Consider the following 17,554-nt stretch of genomic DNA (forward strand, 5'->3'; position numbering starts at 1 on the left):
ACCTCCGGAAGAGCTCGCAAGCTGGAGCTTTGTTCCCTCGCTCGCCCAAACCCCTATCTTGGAGAAAGCAGCGCGGAGAATCTCCTGGCTAGTCCATGACGGGCTAACCGGAGCTCAGCTTACCCTTAGCTGGTTCACCCGGCGGATCCAGCCACTTCGGCACAATGCGCGGTTAATCTGCGCATACACCGGGGCGGACGACTTGCTCCGGGCTACCCGCCACGACCTTCCGGCTGATTCCCTCAAAAGGAGAATCAAAACGCTCGTGAAGATAGGCCGGGGCCAACCGGTCCCGGAACTGATCAAGGATATCTACACAAACAACCAGTGTCCTCCGGTAAGCTCTGTTCCTTTCGTTACTTCAAAACTTCATAAGTTTCTGGATGTTAACTTTAACTTTTATTCATATTCCTCCCAGCTCAATACTTTGGCGGAGGAAAACTTTCGCACCATTCTTCGTGTCCCTGTCAGCGGCGACGCGGCGGAGGAGGTTCCGGAAGACGTAGAGGAGGAAGAGGAACAGGCGCCCCGCAAGGTGGCCCCTCGACCTTCGAAGCGTCCCCGCGCCAAAGCTTCCGGCTCAGAAGCCGGAGCTAGCGGCGAGGCCTCCGCCAAGAAACCCAAGACCGTAAGGCCACCTCCGCTAGACTCGAGGAAAGCGGAACGTGAACGTCTGAAGATGCTTTCAATAGCTGGCAAACGCTCGCGCCCCATCATCCCCGGTGCCCCGTAAGTTTCCGAATATGGTGCACCTCTATTTTGACGAAATTAGTTCTTATTTGATCCCTTTCACTTGTTCGCAGGAATCCGAGTACCACCGCCACGCGGACCACCAGCCAAGAGCCTATTACCAAATACATGAAAAAGTCTCCGGCAGTTGGTCCCACTACTCCAGCTCCACCAAGTACTTCCCACACTGCTCCTCAGCCGTCTCCCCCTCAGGCTGATCAATCTCCCCCTCCTGCCGCAAACACTCCACCGGAAATAATTCCGGTTAGCAGCGAGAAGGTGGGCGGAGAAGATCCTAAGGCCAAAGGCCCTGCCCAAGAAGACGCAGGAGAACAAGGCCAAGGAGAGGCTGAAGTCACTTCTTCTGAGAAAACCGGAGCCGGCGCTGGCAACATCGTCGTTTTTCCGAAAAACTTTGGAGATCCGGCTGACCTCACTTCCACCCCCAAGGCATATGCTACCAAGTTTTTCAACAAGTTAACCGAGGCGGAGAAATGGGAGCTTGAACAGGATTTGCTCAATGCCATGCTGAACAATGCCTGGGGGAAGCCTGACACCGCGACATCGGAAATCCAGGACTTTAAGAAGGACGTCGGCCAGTTCTTCGACAAGCTCATCTGCAAGCAAAAGGTACTCCCCAGTAGCCCCCAAGCATGTAGGCAGAAACTTAAATACTAGTTAGCGCTTACATGCTTAGACAAAAATTATTTCTGGGAAGGTTTTTTTTAAAAAATTTGATCAGTAGCCCCCAAGCATTATGGCGGAAAGGTTCCGGCAATAATGCTTCAAAGGAAACCACTGCTACAGGCGGAATTTTTACTCCTGCTCTGTCTATATTTTACAGGAACAGCAGGCGCTGCATTACGAGCTGCACAAGAACATTGCCCTTCAGCGCCGCGTTACCTTGAGTCAGGCGGAAAATATCCAGACTCTAAAAGATGCTAATGCGGAACTGAACAAACAACTGGCGGATGCCCAAGGTTGGTTTCCGACTTGTCTCGCCATTAACTCATGTTCCGACCTTGAACTTGTTTTTGACTTATGTTATTATAGGCGCCTCCTCTTCCCTTGTCACAGCCTCCTCGGGACTCGAGAACCTGCGCTCCTCGTACCAAGAGTTGGAAACGAAACTAAAGGAGGCGGAACTAGAAAAGGAGCAAGCCGAGAAACAGCTGGCGGAGAAAAACTCCGAGCACATCAGGGAGAAAGGCGAATTTGTATTGAAAAGGAATGCTGGCAGCGAGACCATCAAGAGGCAGCAGAGAGAGCTCAATGGGCTCCAGAAGTATATGGAGACCGCGGAACATCACTGGGACTTGCTCAGCGAGAACATCTTGGGTACTATACTGGAGCCTTGTCTAGATGTTTGCTCCGAGTTTTTTCTTGTGCTTAAGGTGCATACTTATATCCTGATTATCTCGTGCAGAGCCGCTTGGGTATCCGGAAAAGCGTCGGAATTTGTTCCCCCGAGACGACCTTCTTCAACTTGCAGGCGATGATTGCAAAGATCTCATCTCCGCCTCCCGCAAGATATGCCACAACTTATCCCTCAAGAGGAGTCGCACTTGCAACGTTCGCAAACTTGTTAGAAAGATGGACGTTCTTCCGGAGCTGGTGACGGATCTACAAGCATCATCAGCCCGAGGCGCAGCTGCAATGACCTTAACTATGTGCTTAGCACATAACTCAGAGCTTGATCTTGAACAGGTAACCACAGGCGTTCCTCCGGATGCGGATGTTAATGCGCTCCTGGATGCAGTTAGCGGCTACGATACCCGCATCGCGCGCAGGATCTGGCACGACGAATTCTACGACAAGGTCGTTCTTCCTGCGGACGAGCCCCTGGAAGCAGAACTTCAAAAGGAGCGCGATGCGGAGGCGTGACCTGCGGAATCCGGAACTCAGTATACCTGGACCAGCTCCAAGGATGCTCCCCAAGAGGAACCCAAGGAAAGCGCTGTAGCTTCGAAAGAGGAAGAAGAGAATGATGTGGACGTGTCGTCTCCGACCGAGGATGCCGAGGAAGGGGACCCAAAGGGCAAAACTTCTCCGGCTAAGGAGGAGTGAAAACTTTATTCCTGCGGGAAAAAACAATGCATCATTTTGGCCCCAGCGAGGGTTTGTAATGTAACTTAAATTCTTAAGTAACTAGGAACGAAACCAGTATGCATGGGCGGAGAAAACTTATCCTGCTATCCATTATATTATTTGCATGTTTCGTTTTGTTGGAAAGCAAGTGTTGATATCGATTTTTTCCGGCTTACTCGCTTGACCTTCCGCAAGCCAGAAGACCTTTAACCGGGAATGCTCGCCAGCGGCGACGAAGCCCAATGGCAATCCGTCAATAACCGCGGAAACAAGCCCCCAGCCAAGGTGCCGGAAATCGCTACTAGGAATCCACGAATTCGCAACAGAAAAAATTTCCATCAGAAAACTTAAGCTTACGTCCTAAAGGACGATTTCGAAAATCACAACTTTCATACACGCCTAGGCGGAAAGATCCAGCTCTGCGGTTTTAGTCGGAAGAAAAAACATACACGATCTAAAATGAACAAGTAAAGGAGGTAAATGACTCAAAGAGTGAACCATAAGCTTTATTTCATTGATCATGTATAACTATTACAGAGTTTGTAACTCGGAAAAAATACGCTAAGTGTAGAAAGGACGTAGCTGTGCGATGTTCCAGGGGCGATCTGTCTCGTCGTAGATGTCATCCGGATCCTCACGCTTGCGTTTCCGGTGCCAATTAGCAGGTCTGTCCTTCAGCTCTCGGAAATCAACAAGGTAGTACGATCCGTTATGAAGCACTTTGCTAACGACGAAGGGTCCTTCCCAAGGAGACTGCAGCTTATGGTCTTTCACCTGCCGAAGGCGGAGGACCAGGTCTCCTGTCATGAAAGAGCGATTACGGACTCGACGACTGTGATAACGTCTGAGCTTCTGCTGGTAGATGGCGGAGCGCTGGTCAGCTAAATTCCGAGCTTCCTCGATCAGGTCCACAGATAGCTGTCTGGCCTCTTCAGCTATTTCTTCATTGAAGGCGGAAACTCGCGGCGAATCGTGGATGATGTCGGAGGGAAGCACGGCTTCGGATCCGTATACCAGGAAAAATGGGGTAAACCCTGTTGACCTATTGGGGGTAGTTCGCAAACTCCACAAGACAGCTTCCAACTCGTCAGCCCAAGCTCCAGCTGCTCGCCGCAGCGGTTCTTCAAGGCGTGGCTTAATTCCTGATAATATTAGGCCGTTAGCCCTTTCAACTTGACCATTGGATTGTGGGTGAGCCACAGACGCAAGGTCCAGTCGAATCCCTACTGTCTCGCAATAATCCTTCAATTCTCCCTGTGCGAAGTTTGTGCCATTATCTGTGATTATGCTGTGTGGGATGCCGAATCTCATCACGTTGCACATCTTTGAGACAAGTTGGCCTTTTTATGCACAAAATTGCCTTGATTTTTTCCGGGTTCACTTCAATGCCCCTGTTAGAGACAATGAAGCCAAGGAGTTTTCCAGCTGGTACGCCAAAGACGCACTTCAGCGGATTCAACATCATCATGTACCGACGGAGATTCTTAAAGGTTTCTGTGAGGTCGCTGATCAAGTCGGATCCTTTCCGAGTCATGACCGCGATGTCGTCGACGTAGGCGTGTACGTTCCGGTCGATTTGGTCCTTCAAGCACCGCTGCATCGTACGTTGGTAGGTGGCACCTGCGTTTTTCAAGCCAAAGGGCATAGTAACATAGCAGTAAGTGCCGAAGGGGGTGATGAACGAAGTCGCCTTTTGGTCAGACTCCTTCATCCGGATCTGATGATACCCGGAATACGCATGAAGAAAACACAGAAGTTCCGCCCCCGCCGTCGAATCAATGACTTGGTCAATGCGCGGCAAGGGGAACGGATCCTTCGGACAATGCTTGTTCAAGCCGGAGTAATCGATGCACATTCTTAGTATTTCAGTGTTCTTTTTGGGTACAAGGACGGGGTTTGCGACCCAATCAGTGTGGATTACTTCTATTACAAAACCTGCCTCTAGTAACTTTGCTAATTCCATTCCTATGGCGCGGCGCTTCTTATCTCCAAAGCGTCGCATAGCTTGCTTCACCGGTTTAGCCCCCGGTTTATATTGAGGTAGTGCTCGGCGAGTTCCCTTGGTACTCCGGACATGTCAGAAGGCTGCCATGCGAAGATATCCATGTTAGCGCGGAGGAACTCGACGAGCGCGCCTTCCTATTTGGAGTCCATGTTGGCTCCGATTGAGACCTGCTTGGAATCGTCGCCTTCCTTGAAGTTGACTTTCTTGGTCTCTATCGCGGCACTGAAGGAGTTTTTCTGTTCTGAGATCTGCTTGTTGGTGGTCTGCATTTCGGTCGGATCCACCGCGGCTTTGTAGCCTTTTAGCTCTTCTCCGGATATTACAGACTCTGCGAAGGCGGCTTCGCCAGCTCGCACTCATGAGCCTTTTTGTAGTCTCCGGATACGGTGATCATACCCTTAGGACCCGGAATCTTGAGCTTGTTGTAGATGTAGCACACTCTAGCGTGGAACTTGTGGTAGGTGGGCCTGCCGAAGATGACGTGGTAGGAGCTCTTGAAGGGCACAACTTCAAACGTGATCTTTTCTTCGCGGAAATTGTGAACGTCGCCGAAGTCCACGGGAAGTGTGATGCTGCCGAGGGAATTCGCCTTCTTACCCGGAACCACGCCATGAAACTCAGTTGTGCTGTGTTTGAGCTGTTCCTTGGTGAGGTTCATCCGCTCTAGAGTCTCCAGGTACATGATGTTCAAGCTGGCTCCACCATCCATGAGGCACTTGGAGAAGTCATACCCGTCTATGCGGGGACTTACAACCAAGGCGTAGCATTCTTTTGGCACAATGACAGGGTGATCCTCCCTGTCAAATGTGCACGGGACTTCCGACCACCTGACATACTGCGGCACAGCCGGAACTGTGGCGTTCAGGATCCGGGTAGCTGACTTGGTAGCGCAGACTGTTGGGGTTCCGAGGAAAGTGTGGTAAGCCCCCACGCTCTTTTTCTCGAATGGGTTGGATTTACCTGCGGACCCTGCCTTGGGATCCGGCGAGTTATCATCCTCATCCATTGCCTCGGAACTGTCCTCCTCTTTGTCTTTGTTCTTGCCCTTGCCTCCTTTGCCGCGAGGGCGGTGCTTCCGGGGTCGCTTGTATCCTGCTTCCGGGTCGTTTTTCAGATCGTTGACCCACTTGCAGTTGTGGTTAGTGTGAGTGGACTTCCCTGTAACCGGATCCAGGTGGGCCAGGCAGGGCATGTCTCTGTACTCCTCGTAGGTTTGCGGGGCGCGGGATCCGCCAGCTGTGACCTCAGTGCCTTGCTGCTGACCCCTGCCGGCTCCGCCTCCACGGCTGCGTCCTCTTCCACCTCCTGAACCTCCGCGTTGGAACGCCATGGCGACCATCTCGGATCCGCCACTTTTCTGGTCATCAGGTGGGTTTTTGCGTTTATGGCCGCTGGTGTTACCGTTGTCACGGTTCTTCTTTTGCTGGTGCAGGGGAATTGCCGTCGCTGCTAGATCTCCGCCTGCGTCGTCATTGGCGGCAGTGTGATCGCTGGCGATGGTGATCATGTCATCCAACGTCAGTTTTTTTGCATTGACCAAGCAAGTTAGCTTGTGTCGCAGCAATCCTCCTCGCTGCAAGCCCCCAATGAAGGCGTGCATTGCTGTGCGGTTGTCGACGTTCTCGCACTCGTTTCTGCATGCCAACCATCGGGTGAGGAAATTCCTCGATGTTTCACCCTTCTTCTGGATACATGCCTGCAGGTCGCTTGTTGTGGCAGGTCTCTTGTAGGTGCCCCTGAAGTGTTTCTCGAAAGCGTTCTTCAGGTCAAACCAGCAAAAGATGGAATTCTTCTCGAGGTCACTGAACCAGATCCGGGCTGGACCTACAAGGTACAACTGAAGCATGCGGCAGGCGATGTTAGGGGTTCCTCCGGCGAAGGTTACAGCATTATAGTAATCCTCAATCCAGGTATCCGGCCTTTCCGTGCCATCATAATTCTTCAGATTTCTGGGTAGCTTGAGATTCATCCTTGGCTTTGGTTCCTCTCGAATCGTCCTGCCAAAGCATTTTGGGCCAATGTAGTCAGATCTGTACTCATTGAGGCGTTCTCGGGCGTCGCGTGGGCCGCCGCCTGGGGTTTTTGAGCGGGAGCGGGATCTTCGGCCACCGCCTCCGCCTCCGCCGCTGGGTGGCGGTGAAGGGGACCTGCGAGGGGGCCTGTAAGATTTTTTGCTTCCGCCTTCTGAATCCCGGCGGTCTTCCCGAGGCTCGCTCCGGCTTCGGTGGCTACCTTCACCTTGGTGATAGTCTCCTCCGTCGTTCCGGCTCCTGCGAGGCTCTGGCTCACGTTCCGCGTTCCGGCTCCTCCTGGGCTCCTGCTCGCGATCATTGTTCTGGTTCCGACGTGGTTCCGGCGTGCGCGCCCTGGTCCTTGGCGGCGGCATATTGTCGCGGATGTTAATTCCACCAGCCCCATGGGGCCTGGTGTTTCCGGCTGGACTGCGGCGGCGAGGTGGCGGGGGACGCGGGTACCCGTTAGGCGGAGGTGACGGATCCCGGTACTTGTTCCTACCAGTGTACATTGCATCCTTTCCCTTCTTTGGGTCTGACGGAGGCGTTTTCGACGGCCCGGGGATTGGGTTCGGGTGCTCCCTTGCTTTTCTTCTGCGCTCCGTGGATCCGGTGCGCGATTCATCATCAGGGTGGCGATTGATACGGGCGTCCTTCTGCGCGGTGGATACACAGTGATCCGGATTGGATTCCAACCTGCGCGAAGTATCGGCCTTACTCTGCTGCTGCATTGCAGAAGCAACGAGCTTGCGGACGTAATCAATATCAATTTCCTCGTCCTTTTTGTTCAGGATTTCCGCCGCTTTCTGCATGTTATCCTTTGGAGTTGCGAGCGGCTGCTGTTCGACAGGGGTTGCGAAGTTGATCCTGCGGGGAGGGATTGCTTCTCTGACGATTCTATCAGCCTCCGCCTGTGCGTAGGTCATTTTCACCTCCCACTCTTTTCTCATACTCTTGACTTGCTCGAGTGTTGCGGTGATTTCGCGATCCTGTCTTTCGAAGCGATCCATGATAAGCGCAGCTTCTTCCCTCTCATCCAATATAGCAGCTGCGGTATTGGCGAACTTCTTGGCTGTAGCCAGCATTTCCTTTCTGGTGGCCTCTAAAGCCTCCGGATCTGCAGCGTCGCCAGGGGTTATTGGCTTGTTGAGGACGTCTAACTTTGCGACCAAATCCATGCGTGCTTGTGCAACTATTTCCTCCGGAGACAGGACATCCTCAAACGGACGTTCCCGATCTAACGGAGATCTGGCATTAGATGGTCCAGGGTCGGAGGTGGTGTTTTCATCTTCGCGTTCCTGCTGTTCCAGCGGTGCCACGGTTGCGAGAACCTGCATAGGCTGGGCGGAATCGACCTCAGGTTGTTCACCGCCTCCGAGCTCTTCTATCTTGCGATTGAACTCTTCCGTGTCCATAGAGGAGGAATCATCGGAAGTTGGGCTCAGGTTGCCCAGAATCGACTCTTCACCCGGGGCGTCGCTTTCTCCGACAGCCTCTTGCTGATCCGGAGCGCCGTCGTTCTCCGGTACCTCAACCTGCACGGGACCAGCTCCGACTTCTTGAGGAGCGGCTCCTGCGGTATGGGCTATGAAGTGTACGAAGTGACATCTTTGCTTCTCTAACACCTGGGAGACCCAGGCGGATCTGCATTGGTCTTCCACCGTTATTTCCTGCTCAGGGGCGGATTGGGTGGGTTTTGATTTTTTCAGATCTAAGGCGGAATCCTTCTTAGGAAGTTCCTGCGACTCAGATCGGATCTTCGCGACTGCGTCCTGCTCAGCGGCGGTCGCGTCAGCGTTACTTACCAGTGGGTTTTCGTCGGAATCGACAGTTTCCCCGATGAAGATGTGTATGCCGCCAACTGGGACGATGGAGAGCTTGACGGGGTCGGTTTTAGCCGGAATCCAGCACTCATCCGGAGGGACGATCGGCATATTTCCGGCGTAAAGGACACGCCCCACAGCGATGGTGTCGTCGAAGCTTCCCATGGCGGAACCCTCCCGGTTCCGGCCTCCAGACGCCGCAGGCCCCACGGTGGGCGCCAACTGTCGTTGCCCAATCGATGGTGCCTCGGAGGAGGGATCCTCACGAGGGGGAAAAGAAGTAGGGGCCATAGGGCGGAGTGCACACGGGACGGTGGTACGCGAGTTACCCAGCTTCGGAACACCTGCACGATGACAGGACCTACTGCTGCTTGTCTGGAATTATCTGGGCGCTTTCGCGTTGTTACAATGAGTTGTAGTTGTGCCTCTAGGGCTCCCGGGATCCGGCTTATATAGACGCACGGATCTAGGGTTTACATGGAGAGTCCTTGCCAGAATACAAGTTACCTAACTACGGTTCAATATCTTGCCGTGTACGTCAAGGATCCGCCTTCCTTCTAGGCCGTGCCGGATCCGGATACTTTATGGGCTTCCACGGATCCGGCCTCCTTTGTAGGTCGGTTGAGATCCGGCTCCTCGTTCCTGGGCTGGACTTCATCCTTCATGATCAACAGCAACTGGGCCGCCCGATGGGCCACATGCCACCATCACCGTCTGTGGGCCACCCGGGCTTGCCGGATCTAGGCCATGTCGTTGATATACCCATAAAGTATACCCACAACACTCATAATGACTTGTGTAACCTCTTCTGCACATGCTTGCACTATATCTTTTTGGATTTCAGGAGATGTCAATTGACAATTACCAGGAGCATTCTCATTAATCACATCGGCTACATCCTTGCATCTTGCACCATACCAATCCAACAACTCATGGAAATTGCCCTTGTTCAATGAAGTGCTAGACTCATCGTGCCCACGGAAAGCTAGACCTTGTTCAAGTAGAAATCTGACAACACCCAAAACAGCCCTCAAACGAATCTCATATTTAATATGTGATTGTTCTTCATGAGAAACAATAGCATATGCCACACTTTGCTTCTTATTTCTGAAATCTTCACAACTATTTCTTGCATTGTTGTGAATGCTACTTGGTCCACCTATATGAGTCTTGAAGATTTCTGAGGCTTTCTTCCAATTTGAAAACCCCGTCTTTGTGAAAACATCATATCCAAAGTGGTTACTATTGCTTGAAGATTTGAAAAGAAAACAATGGAAACAAAATGCAGCCTTTTTTCTCAACACTATACTCTAACCAATCATACTTAGCATACCATGCATCTAGAAATGACCGCCTATCGGGACCTTTGGGAAAATTATGACCAATTAAACGATTGCGGCCTCTCGATAAATATGCCCATCTCATTTTATCTCTGATTTCAGGGGTACCAAATTCCTCAATTGGTCTACGAAGTCCAGGATCCCCAACAACATTTTGTAGATCAAAGATTTCAGGAATATTTGCCTACAACATTGAAAACGAAAATAAAATTGAGCATACTGCTAATTAGTAGACACATAGACAGCAAAACTCAATATAGGGGAAAAATCAACCTCTGTGCGTGCCCTTTTGCGGGATTCCTCTTCGGCGTCCATGGGGAATTGGAGATGGAGGCTGAGCAGAGCGAGGCATGCGGGGGGGGGGGGGGGGGATGGAGCCACACCGGGTCGAGCAGCTTGGCGAGACGGGGAGGTGGCGACCGGTGAGACGGGGAGGGGGCGACCGGCGAGACGGGGAGCTGGCGCGCGGGTCACCGCCGCGCCGGGATTTGCTGCCGGTGGCCTGGCTGCGCCTGGGCGGCGGCGCGGGCTTTGGTCTGGCGTCTGGGTGCGGACTCGGGGACAGTCGTGCTCGGGGAGACACGCGACTCGTGAAGCCAGAGATGCGAGTGATTGGCTGTAGGTATTTTTTTTTTGCCAATTATTGAGCCGGGTCGGCCGACCTGGCTCGACCCACTGCTGGCTCCGCCCGTGTCTACATTGTTGATCTATTGGCTCTTATGTAGGTGGTCACCTACTCGAGTTGCTACCGTCGATGTCAGAGTGAGGCCACCGTTGTCGATTGATATGATGAGTTGTATACTGATTACATTAAGTTGCAGTGTTCAATATAGCTAATTTGGGTATTGGAATCCACCATAGTTGTATTTTTAGTTGAAGCACTACCCCTTTTTAAATTGCACACTAATTTTCATTAAATTGTCTTATTCAACATAGCTAAGTTGGTCACTTAATCCAACATAGTTGCTTTTTCATTTAATAATTCCTAGTTAGGTTTATTTATATTTTTTACAGCACTACCCTTTTTTTAGTTGCATAATAATTTACATTAAGTTGTAGTGTTCAATATAGCTAAGTTGGGGGAATCCACCATAGTTGTATTTTTAGTTGTAGTGAAATTCTAGCTAAGTTCATTTATTTTTCTTCAGCATTACCCATTTTTAAGTTGTACACTAATTTTCATTAAATTGTGTTATTCAACATAGCTAAGTTGGTCACTTCATCCAGCTTAGTTGCTTTTCATTTAATAATTTCTAGTTAAGTTTATTTATATTTTCTACAACACTACCCTTTTTTTGGTTGTATAGTAATTTACATTAAGTTGCAGTGTTTAATATAGCAAAGTTGGGTACTGGAATCCACCATAGTTGTATTTTTAGTTGAATTTAAATTCCAGTTAAGTTCATTTAGTTTTCTTTGGCACTACCCCTTTTTAAAGTTGTACAGTAATTTTCATTAAATTGTCTTGTTCAACACAGCTAAGTTGGTCACTTAATCCAACTTAGCTGGTTTTCCTTTTTTTTTTCCTTTCATCATCTTCTATATTAGTTAAGTTGCTTTTTGACAACATGGCGAAGTTACTTTTATCACCTCACTAAGTTGGTTCTATCATCTAAAGTAAGTTGAGGACACCATCACACTTGGGATCCAGCCGATCCGCCAACCGCCTCCTCAGTCATCTCCCTCAACCCGATTTGCATCGCCGTCTCCTGCCCGGCCAACCTCCGGGCAACACAACCGCGCGTGCCCACACGCCGATCAACGCGCGCGCTTGGCAACGCCCTAGTGCTGCACCGCTCGCCTCACAGCGGACTCGCTCCACCCCGTGCGTGAGCGCCGCCGCCGACTCGGCCGCTGCCCGCCAAGCGCGACCGCGCCCCGCGCGTGCCTGCAGCCGCTCCCAGCGCTGCGCCGCTCGCCTCATGGCCGCCTCGCTCCACCCCACACGTGAGCGCTGCCGCTGGATCCACGAGGAGCCCCTGTCTGTGGTTTTGGCTTCCTCGTCTCCGGTGACCGCAATAGCTCATGTGCTCGTGTGTCGCAGATGGCACGCTGCCAAGGCCTCCTCGCGCCTCCATCTCGCCCTTGACGCGCGGCTGCCGCGCTCCTCGCCACGGGACCGGGGATCCGAGCGCGTGTGGTGGTGCTCGCCTCGACCTAAGTTGCTTTTTATCCCAAGTTACATCCATTTACCAACTGAGATGTAGCTGAAACAAGCAAAGTTCGGGCCATGTCATCGGGGGTGTAAGATAAATTAGTTCTTTACATTTGTGCTAAGTCGAATTTTTTGGGCAGTATTTTTGGTAGCATAGGCAAGCTAAGTCTTATTTTACACGGGATAAATCGTTCACTAACATATTTCCTAACTCATGTTTTTAAGCAGTTAATTGTTATTACACACATGTGCTAAGTTGCATACCCACTATTGCTAAACTATATACTCATTAGTGTTAGGTTGCATACCCACTAGCATTAAGTTATATACTCATTATTGTTAAGTTGCATAGGTACTGGTGTTAAGTTGCATACCTCCTATTGCGAAGTTTCATGTCCATTATTGCTAAGTTGTATCCCGTTGTGCTTAGTTGCACATTTATTATTGCTAAGATGTATACCTCTTAGTGCTAAGTTTCTTACCTACAATTGTGAAGTTGTGTACTTCTAATGTAAAGTTGCGTATCCCATATGTGGAGTTGCATCTTGCGTACTTTGCCTACAATGGGGATGGCTACCACTATGTTGAAGTTGTATCTCACGTGACAACACGCCTAAGTTGCCCACCGCTAATTGGGCTCCATTATCGTGAACTTGCGTATTATTGTGTCTAAGTTACCTACTGCTAGTACTAAGTAAGCTAGCATCATTGTTTGTCAAAATGGTGTACCGTTATACTGAAATTGCATATCGACATACCAAAGTTGCGGACTGTTTGATATGAAGTTGTATTTTCATTGCTACTAAGTTGTGCACATAGAAAATCAAGTTACTAACAATACTAGAAAGTATGATTGGCAACAAGTAGAGCAAAATTGATCTCTCAATACTGGAGTTGATGGCAGTTGTTGCTAACCAAGTATCATAGAAACTAAGTTGGCACAAAATATTCAAAAAAAGTAGTGTAACCAACTCTTTGTATGAAGTTGCTTCATCATAATACTAGAGTTGATTTTTCGCAACAACTGAGATGGTTTTCGAAAAATAAGTTTGTCGAAATATATACAAATGAGATCTAGTTTCGAAGATCTCGTCGTAAGAGGTCCAACGATGAAAACGGATCACAATTTCGACAAATGGTTTAAAAGTTATGACTTTTTGAAAAAAAAATCACATGACATTAAATGCACGTATTGTGCTAAACTTTCTATTTTTAGGGGGTGCTTGGGTGGACAAACGAGCATCCGAGTGCTCCCTAGCCGTGTCCAAAAACTTTAACCATAAATTTGGTTAATAAAATATAATATATATGCCATCAAAATTATAACATTGAGTTAATATTCAAAAGAAGTTTTCATTTTTAATACATTTCATTAATCAAATTATTGTTGAAGTTTCTTCTCGAAATACGTAAGACCCATATAAACCGGTATGAAGGAAGTAGCAAATGTGGATATCTGCCATGTCCAGATAATAACCACAGTTTCTGGATTTTGCCAAAAAAAATGAAACGATCTAGAAATAAGCTGGCTCGGATATTTCCATCGAGTTCTGGGAATGCATCTCCCAAACTTTTTTTTTTATATGATCTCCCAAACTTCATATAGTTGGCTTTGAGGATCACATTTGCCACACCCCCGATAGACGTGTGGTAGTTGGCCGGACCAAAATTTCAGCTCCACGCCTCTAGCTCCTCCATCATTGCCGTCACTGATCTCCTTGCCCCCCGCGATTTGAGCCCCGCCACATGACATAATTATGTAGATGCTTAACGACTTCACCCTAGGAAGGCTGGATATTGCCCACTTGAATTTTAGGATAATCCCGCTCATTCCCAAGGTCAAGGGGGCTAATACGATTAAAAAGTTTAGACCTATTGCCCTAATCAACGTCATATTAGAGTTCATGGTTAAAGCATACGCGGTCACTTTTGCTCCTCTAGCCCATAGGACGATAGATTGTAGCCAAACTGTTTTCATTAAGGGTCATTGTCTGCACGAGGGAGCTGTTGTTCTACACAAAATTTCCCATGAGCTCCAGATGAAGAAGCTAGGGTGCTTCTCAAAATTAACTCCGAGAAGGCCTATGATCGGGTGAACTAGGATTTCTTCCGAGAAGTTTTTGAGCGCAAGGGTTCTAAGCCATGAAAGTTAGTCGTCTGATGTAGCTGGTGTTGAATAATTAGGCACAATTTCCATGATTAATTCCAGAATATTAAGCACGACGACAGCAAGTACTAACATGTGAAACTCAAACATACTAGATGCATTAATCAAAATGAACAGTACCAGAGCAAACGATACATCATCCATCACCGAACAGATCAGGATAAGTCGCATGTACCGATCTAGGGGTGGTGGTGGTGGAGGTGTAGCAGTTGTCTCGCAGCAGTAACGTTGTTGATGACAACGTTGTTGACGATGGGTCGAAGCAGACACCGTTGAAGATGACGGTAGGTAGCACCGTCCGACTTGGACACAAGACGACCCGTGATGAAGAACTTGAGCAATCGCGCAGAGCGCTTTCGAAAAATCTAATTCACCGTCTCCCGTACAGGATCGCAAAGCCGAGCGGTTTCTGAGACCTGCTCCCCCGTTTGCCGGTGCACGCCGACGGGTGATGTCTAAGCACGCTTCTATTCCCTTAAGTGGATCACCCATGGTTTATCGAACTCAGGGAGGTAGAGGTCAAAGATATCCCTGTCAAGCAAACCCTGCAATTACGACACAAGAAGTCTCTTGTGTCCCCAACACATCCAATACACTTGTCAGATGTATAGGTGCACTAGTTCGGCGAAGAGATAGTAAAATGCAAATGATATGGATGAATATGAGTGGTAATAACAATCTGAAATAAATATGGCAGCAAGTAAACATGAAGTAAAACAGTAAATAAACGGTGATTTGATGTTTGGAAATAAGGCCTAGGGATCATACTTTCACTAGTGGTCACTCTCAACAATGATATCATAAAGGAATATAAATATAAGCACTTCACTATGCTACTCTGAAAGACTCTCCGGCTGAATAATAAACACTAATCCACTGCGTAGGTCTGCAAAAGCAAACCTTAAAAATGTATTCCCAAGTACTAATGAACACCCCGCACTGCACTTTGAGCATTCATAGGTGGTACTAACACACCACAATTTCTTAGAGACATCCAACTCAAATCATAATTCAGTGAACAAGTATTCTATGAAATATAGCCTAAGAGACCCACACAGTGCACACACTCCACCTTTACACACGTGGGACAAGGAGTCTCCGGAGATCACATAATTAAAATCCACTTGAATAGCATAACGACATCTAGATTACAAAGCTCATGGTCACATAAAAATCACACCAAGAAAGATAGAGATAGACCACATAGCTACCGGTAGAGCCCTCAGCCCCGGGGGAGAACTACTCCCTCCTCATCATGGGAGTCAGCAACGGCGATGGAGATGGCGGTGGAGTCGATGGAGATGACTCCGGGGGCAATTCCCCATCCCGGCAGGTTGCCGGAACAGAGACTTCTGTCCCCCGAATCTTGTCTGCGACGGCAGCGGAGCTACGAAACTTTTCATGGGTGGAGGCCTATATATTTAGGTTTTTGCGTCGGGAGTTTTATATAGGCAGAAGGGCGATGTCGGTGGAGGACTGGTGGCCCCAGAACACCCCTAGGCGCGGGCCAGGTCCAGGCCGGGCCTAGGGTAGGTCTGGCCACCCTGTGGCCCTCCTCCGTCTCTACTCTGGACTCCGTCTTTGCTCCGGAAAATAGGAACTTTGGCTTTTGTTTCATCCAATTCTGAGAATATTTCCTATACAACTTTTCTAAAATACAAAAACAACAGAAAACAGGGAACTGACACTGTGGCATCTTGTCAATAGGTGAGTGCCGGAAAATGCATAAAAGTGCCACGAAGTGTAAATAAAACATATAGCATATGGTGTAAAACAAGCATGGAGCATCAAAAATTATAGATACGTTTGCAATGTATCAACATCCCCAAGCTTAACTCCTGCTCGTTCTCGGGTAGGTAAGCGATAACAAAATAATTTTTGAGGTGACATGAATACAACACAATCTTGATCAAGCATGTAAAGCATTGTGAGTTGGGATCTAAGTACTCTTAACATAGGCATGATAGATATAATTCGATAGAACTTAGCGATTATGTTATAACATGGGAAGTAACTCAGACAAAGGTTCATGAATAATAGTGCATTGAAAGCAACTGTTTGTTTGTTAGCATAGATTAAACATAGTAAAGTGGTACTCAACATGCCCTTTATGGAATAGCAAAACATAAATTCTAGGACACCTTCAAATTTTAAAGGGTGACTAGATACAAGTAATTTAAGAACAAGCAATAGTCACAATCATGAATTAATCAATAATAATTTTGGGACTATGCACATTGCACTAAGAATGACAACCATACTCTCTTAATTGGTGCATAAAGTAGAAGATGAAGACTCAACATAATAGTAAAAGAGAGACTCTTTGCAGAGTAAGCAAGATAAACAAGTTTTATAAACCTTTCAAAAAGTATGGTGCTTATTAGCTTTGAGCTCCCGTTGCCCATATCATAAGCATCTTGAATGGTTAAGGTTAATGTGAGTAAAAAATGAGCTATATGCTTGCAAATCACAAGTTGAAAATCTCATGCCCCTTGAATGCGAGTACCTAAACCTCATGCTACTCAACTTAGGTCTCAAATAAGTTCTTGTCATTGTAAGTATACATGTATCATTAAGAACCGCCAACGGGGTACCTCTTGCCCGATGATATGGAGGTACTCTTGTAAGAGCAATCACATGCCAAAATGACAAGACAAACAGACAGGGAGCATCTCAGCAATTTTTTATTTAAAATGGCTATAGCTTTTTATTGCAAATGGCTATAGCTTTTTATTGCAAATGCTTCATAGAATGCTCATTATGGCTTAGATGTAAATTTCCACCATGAATGATGCATGACTTAGATTAGCGGCCCAGAAATTTCTCTAACTCATATACAAAGTCCATGGACTTACAATTTTTAATTTTATTTCGCACCGCTAGGCATCCATAAATAAAAGAACATGACATCAACTAAATATAAGTGCAATGTAGAAAGTGTTCCCCATGAAAGCATGGTTCTACTAACTCTCAACTCGCAATTTGCAAACCTATAAACTTCATAATATAGGCATAATGATAAAAATTATTAAGTGCAAGAAAGTAAATGTGCCATCAAGTTCGTGAGAGATTTACTAACTAATTTTCTCATGCCAAAATTTAATTTGGAAGATAAATAAAAACATGATGAATTACTTGGAATAGCAATAATGCTATTAGGTAGATATGGTGGATACAATTGGCAAACTTTGGTTTAATGGTGGTTGGATGCACGAGTAGAGTTCATACTCAGCAC

Source organism: Lolium perenne, chromosome 1 (genome assembly GCF_019359855.2).
Source record: "Lolium perenne isolate Kyuss_39 chromosome 1, Kyuss_2.0, whole genome shotgun sequence".
Lineage (NCBI taxonomy): Eukaryota > Viridiplantae > Streptophyta > Magnoliopsida > Poales > Poaceae > Lolium > Lolium perenne.